The sequence below is a fragment of the Ornithorhynchus anatinus genome, unplaced genomic scaffold (assembly GCF_004115215.2).
Source record: "Ornithorhynchus anatinus isolate Pmale09 unplaced genomic scaffold, mOrnAna1.pri.v4 scaffold_225_arrow_ctg1, whole genome shotgun sequence".
NCBI lineage: Eukaryota > Metazoa > Chordata > Mammalia > Monotremata > Ornithorhynchidae > Ornithorhynchus > Ornithorhynchus anatinus.
In genome coordinates this window covers 730100-738739 of record NW_024396725.1, presented here as the reverse complement: position 1 = coordinate 738739, position 8640 = coordinate 730100, and the positions used below count along the sequence as shown (strand labels likewise).

Here is an 8640-nt window from a genome sequence, read left to right as displayed (position 1 = left end):
GGGGAATTAGCTCAGATGGTAGAGCGCTCGCTTAGCATGTGAGAGGTGGTGGGATCGATGCCCACATTCTCCAATTTTCTTGAAATCCCCCTTTTTTTTAGCTAAATAAAGAACAGTGCTTGGCACATAGTAAGCACTTAACAAATACCATTATTATTATTATTATAAAGATCCCAGGAAAACATGGCTGGATACGAGCCAGTGTTATTTATTGAGAGCTTCCTGAGTGCAGAGCACTGTACTAAGTGAGTGAGAATATACGCCGCAAGAGAGTTGGTAGATACGTTTCCTCCCCCAGAACATTCAATCAGTGATATTTATTGGGAGCTTACAGTGTGCAGAGCACTATACTAACTTGCTTGGGAGTTTACAATATCATGAGTTGGTACACTCTCGAGGTGGAAGTTGCCGCTTTATTTCATTCCCAGTCTGGCAGCCGAAGGACCTGAGTTGGTCTTTTTCTGTTAAGCGTAATCAAACTCAGAGCCTGGTTCCAGTTTAACATCCCAAAATTGGGGGCATCAAATACTCTGGCTTAGTTCCCACAGACATTCCAGGAATAAAAGAAAAGCAAAGAGAAAACCATTCCAGTTCCCACATGCCATGACTCAGATTTGAACCGAGGTTGCTGCGACCACAACGCACCCAGTTTGGTGACTCTTTGGAGAATGTACCCATCCATTCACACTGACCCTCGTTTCGAATGGACAGATAACTACAAATATTAGTGAATACAGGAGACCTGTGATCTTGTTCTATGAGTGTTCCCCTAAAGCCTTACCTGTGTTGGGGAATTAGCTCAGATGGTAGAGTGCTCACTTAGCATGGGAGAGGTGGTGGGATTGATCCCCGTGTTCTCCAATTTTCTTGTTTTGGGGCTAGATAAAAGTCCCAGAAAGGCATGGCGAGATCTGAGCCAATTAATCAATGGTTTTTATTGAGAGCTTACAGTGTGCGGAGCACTGTACCAAGCTTTTGTTCACTACAACACAGTTGGTAAACACGTTTCCACCCCACAAACATTCAATCGATGGTATTTATTGGGTGCTTACAGTTTACAGAGCACTTACAGTTTTCAGATTACAATGTAATGAGAGTTGGTAGACAGGTTCCCTGCCCACATTGAGTTTACAGTCCAGCAGTGGGGGTTGCTGCCTTATTTAATTCCCTCTCTGGTGGCAGAAGGACCTGAGATGGGCTTTTGGTCTTGGTGGCAGAAGGACCTGAGATGGGCTTTGAGCTGTGTTATCAAGCTCAGAACTTTGTCCATTTTAGCTTCCCGTAATGAGGGGCATTAAATACTGTGGCTTAGTTCCCACACACACTGCGGGAATAAAAACAAAGAAAAAAGAAAACAATTCCCGTGTTTGCCTTCGATGACTCGGATTTGAACGGAGGTTGTTGCGACCACATCACAGAATATTAACCACTCTACTATCACAGCGGACCACTGGGACGCCTCCTCCACTAACACATCCCTCTTCTTCAGATCGATATACAAATTGCTGAATCCTCCCTTCCACTTACTATTGCTCTTTCTGAAGTTTTTCAGTTTTGAGTCCCTGCCCAGAACCTCTCCACCTCTTGGCACATCCCACTTTAATCAATCAATCAATCCACTATGTTTATTGAGTGCTTACTGTGTGCAGAGCGCTGTACTAAACTCTTGGCAGAGTACAATATAACAAAATTGATAGACACATTCCCTGCCCACAGCGAGCTTACAGTCTAGAGAGACAGACAGATATGAAAATAAATAAATGAATTCTGGATATCGACATTAGTGCTGTGGGGTCTCTGGAGAGTTTTGACAATACTCTTTGTCTTTCATTAGCTTGGTAAGTGGTTTTTGGTGTACTTGTGCATCTACTTCATGGGTTTGGTGTTTGTTTTTTGGGGAGTGGTAAGAAACCCCTCCTTCTCCTCAGCCAAGTTTAGGATGAGTTTCTGGTGGAACCAACCTCAAAAAGCCCATCTGGGTCCCCAGTAAAGAGGAGAATGAGGCCCAAAAGAAAGGAGAGTGTTTTTCATCATCATTATGATATTTGTTAAACGATTACTATATAATAATTATAATTGTGGTATTCTTTAAGGGCTTACTATGTGCCAAGCACTGTTCTAAGCATTGGAGTAGATTCAAGGTTTTCAGGTTGTCCCACGAGGGGCTCACAGTCTTAATCTCCATTTTACAGATGAGGTAACTGAAGCACAGAGAAGTCATGTGGCTGGCACAAGGTCACACAGCAGACAAGTGGCAGGGCCAGGATTAATAATAATAATAATACTAATGTTGGTATTTGTTAAGTGCTTACTATGTGCCGAGCACTGTTCTAAGGGCTGGGGTAGACATAGGGGAATCAGGTTGTCCCACGTGGGGCTCACAGTCTTAATCCCCATTTTACAGATGAGGGAACTGAGGCACAGAGAAGTTAAGTGACTTGCCCACAGTCACACAGCCGACAAGTGGCAGAGCTGGGATTCGAACTCATGAGCCCTGACTCCAAAGCCCGTGCTCTTTCCACTGAGCCACGCTGCTTCTCCAAGCAGCACAGGATTAGAACCTGTGACCTCTGACTCCCAAGCCCGTGCTCATTCCACTAAGCCATGCTGTTTCTGTCAGATACTGTTCTAAGTACTGGCGTAGAGAGAAGCTAACCAGGTTGTACTATACCTGTCCCACATGGGGCTCACAGTTTTAATCCCCATTATAACTCACAGTTTTAATCCCCATTATACAGATGAGGGAACTGAGGTACTGTGGAGTCAGAGGTCGTGGATTCTAATCCCAGCTCTGTCACCTATCAACTGTGTGACTTTGGGCAAGTCATTTCAATAGTCTGTGCCTCAGTTACCTCATCTGTAAAATGGGGATTAAGACTGTGAGCCCCATGTATAATAATCTAATTACCTTGTATCTACCCAGCGCTTAGAACACTGCTTGGCACATAGTAATTGGTCATTGTGCTGCACAGGCACCACCGGCAGGTCCTACACTTCCACAGGCCCATCCGCTCCCCCAGGAAGATGCCCGAGGTCCGAGCAGCCAAGAGGGTCATGTCCTGATCACCCTCTATGTCCTCCTTTACAGCCACCAGTCCATCATGTTGAGTGTTTTACTCAACATGAAAGAAAATCTCCTCTGCTGGTGAAAGCCCACCAGCTTTTGGCATTCACCTTCTCATCTCTCTGTCCATTCCTGGTGATTTACAGTGGCAGGAGGGTGATAATACTCTGGAAAAGGGAATCTCCCGTGCACAAAGTGGATCTTTTGTAGAGTCCCTTAGAAGCCACCTGCCCTCCCTCTGTGATCTCCTGGGATGGAAGTGACCAGATTTCCTGAATCGGGCTGGCCAATACAAATGGAGGAAACTGCCAGGAGCCATTTCAAGGACTGGCAGAGACAGCAGCTGTGGAGAAAGTTGTAGCTTTCACATGAAAGGAGAAATCTGCCCTCCCCACATCCCTTTGATCACTAAGCTGGAAGGGCAAGTTCTGGAGAAACCATGCAAAAGTGAGAATAGTAGCCACTACTCTGATGTTATCAGTTGGATTTCCCTGGCCTCACACTCCTGCCTTTCAATGCCCAATCTGGTTGTCCCGATTAGGTCCTGTCCATGAGATCCATCTAATCACCTTTAGATATTGTTCCCTCACTAACTCCTAAATTCTTCTGTCCAACTTCACTCTCCTCACCCTCTCTCTGTCCTACTCATCCACTCCCTGCAAATTCACTCAATCAATCATTCAACTGTATTTACTGATCACTTAGTGAGTGCAGAGCACTCTACTAAGCACATGGAAGAGTACAATACAACAATAAACAGACACACTCCCTGCCCACATTGAGCTCACAGTCTAGAGGGGCGTGTCAGACATCAATATAAATAAATAAATGGCAGATATGTACCTAAGTGCTGTGGGGCTGGATTGGGGTAAGAAGAAAGAGACATATCAGTGCAATGCAGAAGGGTGTGGAAAAAGAGGAAAGGGACTCTCTCCTGTTCCCTCTCAGAGACCTATGATCTGTTAACCTGCCTTGTTTCGATGCCCAACTTGATGCCCTCCATTACTCTCTCCCCTTTCAAAGTCTTATTGAGGGCACGTCTCGACCAAGAGGCTTTCCCAAACTAAGTCCTCTTCCACTTTTCTTCCACTAGACTTCTGCAGTGTCCTGACTTGTTCTCTTTACTCATACCCTCTCCCGGCCTCATAGCACTATTGTACATATCTGTAATTTTATTTATCTATATTCATGTCCATCTCCCCCTCTAGACTTTAAGCTCACTGTGGACAGGAAATGTGTCCGTTATATTGTGATATTGTACTCTCCCAAGCGCTCAGTGCGGTGATCTACACACAGTAAGTGCTCAACACATACGATTGACTGGTTGTCTTCTGCACTGAAATAAACTCCCTTGCTCCATTTTTCTTCCACTGATCTTGTATTGTAAGAATATGCTTTGACAAAGGATGTTAACAGAACTCTTGAAATCCAGGTTTACTTAAGAACGTAAGGCAGAATGCCAGGAGTGCAGATGAATATATAAGGCAGAAGACCAGGAGTAAGATGAAAAGCTGATAAAAAGATGAAAAGCTAGGTTTGTGAAATATTGAGCAAGAACCCAGTACACACCCTGACTAAAACCGGTGGAGACCAAGAGATGGGGGACCCCTCTGGAGAGCAATGGACTCCAGGCCACCCAAGAAACCAATCACAGAAGGACTCAGATGGAGAAGAGAACCCACAGCAAAAGAATACCGGACCTGAGGGTAGGTGTACCTAAGTGAATGGATTGTATCGGTCAATATGCCTCTCTTCAGTTGACGCTGCATCTGATAGAGATCACCCATCAGATCACAACTGATGTGATATTCCTCCCTCATATGTTGGCAATAAACTGCAATCATTTTTTCTGAGCACCTTCTCATTGTAGCCTTGTGGTATCCTGCTTGTCACTTCTGAACACCTTCTCAGTGTGGATGTACAGCATCGGCCCTTTGGGGATAATATCTGCGGAGGTTAATATGTTCCACAAACCCACAGCCCTTGGTCATTACCACAATACACATCCTCAGCTCTTGTCAACAAGAATCAGATTGCTGCTTGGCAGAAATCCAGACACGAGGCCAAGCTCATCCATCACAGCTTTATCCACTCCTGTTCTAATTCTGCCCTCTCCCTGACCTGACAACAATATCTTTCCATCTTCACTGATTCCAGTGCCCATGAAACTCCCTCACCCAACTCCCTAACACTTCGCCACCTCCAATCTTTTGCCCCTTATCACCTAGCCACCTCTTTAACAGTTAAAATTGCAAATATCAGGCACAGTGTCTCTAAACTCTTCCCTGCTCCTCTCCAGTCCCTCCATCCTCTTGCCCCTTCTTCGACTCTCCCATCTCTATTAGGATCTCAAGAAGAGATTGCCTGTCTCCTTTCAAAATCTACCTCCTCCACCTGCACCTTCAACCCCATTCCTCAGCACCTTATCAAACCACTTGCCAATTCTTCCTTCCTTCCTTCATCATTTTGAATGTTTCATCTTCTAATGGCTCCTTCCTCACTGCTTTCAAACACGATCTTGTACCCCCTTTCCTTAAAAAAATCAACACTTTGCCCACAGTTCCGTCCAGTTGTCGCCCCACCTCTTGAAACTCCTTGAGTGACTTCTTAAACCCATTGCCTCCACTTTGTCTCCTCCAGTTCTCTCTTTTTGACACCCTCCAATCTGGCTTCCTCTCCCTTTGTGGGAAAAGGGAGATTTATAGTATCCTGGTGTCCCAGCACAACTAGCTGGACTCTTTCTGTATCTTTCTTTGACTCGCAACAAAGTCAACAGAATACTTACCCTTCTCAGTATTTATATGCATATCCTTCCACTTTTCTATTTGCCAATTTGGTAATTTAGTTCAGTACATGTCTCACCCTTGTGTGCAGGGATCATGTCTACCAACTCTATTTTATCATCCCCTCCAAAGTGCTTAAAACAGCACTTTGTTCTCATCTTTCTCCCCACTCCTCAGTATCAGGAAATGAATCACCTTCCAACTCTCTCCCCAAAACCACAGGTGACACACAAAGCCATTGTTCTGGTTTTTCCATGCTTCTACTCAGCAAATGATTGCATAATTAATCCATTCCATTGATTTTTAATTTTTTCTGGTATTTGTTAAGTGCTTACTTTGTGCCAGACACTGTACTAAGCACTGGGGTAAATGTAAGATAATGAGGTTGGACACAGTCCCTGTCCCATATGGAGCTCACAGCTTTAATCCCTGTTTTACAGATGAGGCCCAGAGAACTGAAGTGACTGGACCAGTGTCACACAGCAGACAAGTGATGGAGCTGAGATTCAAATCCAGTCTTTCTGACTCTCAGGCCTATGCTCTCTCTTCTAGACCATTCTGCTTCTCACTTGCTGCTATCATCTCTTTGCGGAAGACTGCTACGTGCATATCACAAGCTCTGACCTTACTCCTGCTATGGGGTTTATGGCAGTCTGTCATCTATGGTGCTGAGGGACCTGAGCCCAGGACTGGAGCATCTGTGTCCCTGTAGGACACTGGGTGTGAGAGCATCAGACACACACTAGAGACCCAGGCTTAACTCCTGGCACAGCTGGGCTGGGGGTGGGAGCTGGGATGTCCCTGGTGCTGCAGGATAGGACACTGATGTTGCCCTGTCTCTCCATGGGCATCTCTGATGGTCAATTAGTATCAGGTAAGTGTGGGGAAAGATCTGGGGTCCTCAGAGAACTGAGGCCCAGAGAAGTTAAGTGACTTGCCCATAGTCACATAGCTGCCAAGTGGCAGAGCCGGGATTCGAGCCATGACCTCTGACTCCCAAGCCTGGGCTCTTTCCACTGAGCCACGCTGCTTCTCTGGTACTGTAAGCTTGTTGTGGGCAGGGAAAGTGTCTACCAACTCTGTTACATTGTACTCTCCCAAGTGCTTAGTGCAGAGTTCTGCACACATTAAGCACTCAATAAGTAAAATTGATTGACATTGATTGATGGGGTTAGGAGGCACCATAAAGCAGCAGAGATAGGGCCATTCTTTTGAAGGTGGGCCTGTTAACCGAAGGCAGGGAGAGAGCTCCACAAGTAAAGAGGGAGGGTGGAAGAAGAGCATGGAGAAGGGGAGGAGGGAGAAAGGAGAAGATGAAGAAAGAGGGGAGCAAGCAGGAAATGCAGAAACAAGAAGGGGATGGTTGAAGGGGGAGGGGAGAAGAGAGAAATGATGGAGAGGAGAGAGAGGGAGGCAGGATTTTGTCTGCTAGTACTGTGCTTGACATACAGTAAGCACCTTATTATTATCATTATTATTATTATTATTATCATTATTGCAGAGATCTTGAAATGATCCGCGAAACCATCACACATTGTAAAACCTTATGACATGTTATGGCAGAGGCGTGATTGGGAAGATTTCAGGTTAGAGGAAAAAAACATGTATTTCCATATGGAACAATAAATGTCCAGATGGAACTTATGATAGCTCAGTTGTTAAAGCTGACAATTGTAGGGGCTTTTGTTCCTGCTCATTTTTAGGTTGCTGGTTTGAAGGGTTTCATTTTTTTTGGTTTCCTCCCAGTGTTAATTCAATTTCCCTGGCCAGAGATCTCTGTGGCTGAAGGAAGGGACAGCATGGGCTGATGGATAAAGCCTCTGTTTCCAGATAGAAAGTTAAGGGTTCGAGGCCTTCTGTGGCTGCTTTTTGGTCTTTTGTTTAAATCTGAATCTTACGACTCCCACAATCCCCATTCCCTCTGTGAAATGACATACAGTGACAAATTTCAAGTATATCAATGTATTCATAGGACATTTGCTGTGTGCCGAGCACTGTCTCTAATGCTTCGGAGAGTGCAAGATAGGGAGCAGACACTACTCCGTCCTCTCTTCCCACTCTCGACGATCAGGTCTCAGCTCTCAACTCCACCCTCTCTACTCATCTCGACTCTCTCGCCCCCCTTTCCCTCCGCCGCTCTCGCTCCACTAACCCACAGCCCTGGATCACCTCCTCCGTCTGCCTCCTACGCTCCTATGCTCGAGCTGGAGAGCACTGCTGGCGAAAGTCCAAGCACCAAGCCGACATCACACACTTCAAATTTATCCTTTCCTGCCTTAACTCTGCCCTCTCCTCCGCCAGGCAAAGCTTCTTCTCCTCCCTCATCGACACCCATGCCCGTCACCCCCGCCGATTGTTCCGGACCTTTAACTCTCTCCTTAGGCCCCCTGTTCCTCCCCCTCCCCCATCTCTCACCCCCAATGATCTGGCCACCTATTTCCTCACGAAAATCAACACGATCAGGTCTGAGCTCCCCAAAGTCACCCCTCCGCCTCTCCCCTCCCCCCCACCAACCCCCTCCCCTACTTTCCCATCCTTCCCTGCAGTATCCTCAGAGGAGATCTCCTCCCTCCTCGCAAGTGCCACCCCCTCCACCTGCGCCTCGGACCCCATTCCCTCTCACCTTCTTAAAAGCATCGCCCCTGCCCTCCTACCTTCCTTAACTTCTATTTTTAACCACTCAATCTCCAAGGGCTCCTTCCCCTCTGCCTTCAAACATGCCCACATCTCCCTCATCCTAAAAAAACCCGCTCTTGACCCCACTTCCCCCTCCAGTTATCGCACTATCTCCCT

The 8640-nt window shown here is 46.2% G+C and overlaps 1 non-coding gene and 1 pseudogene across 1 annotated transcript; both read left to right on the top strand.

Moving 5' to 3' along the window:
• Positions 1-73, top strand: TRNAA-AGC. The gene has a single exon. It is a non-coding gene; the product is annotated as a tRNA-Ala (tRNA).
• ORNANAV1R-PS3061 (vomeronasal 1 receptor ornAnaV1R-ps3061 pseudogene) lies at positions 2365-3274 on the top strand (annotated as a pseudogene).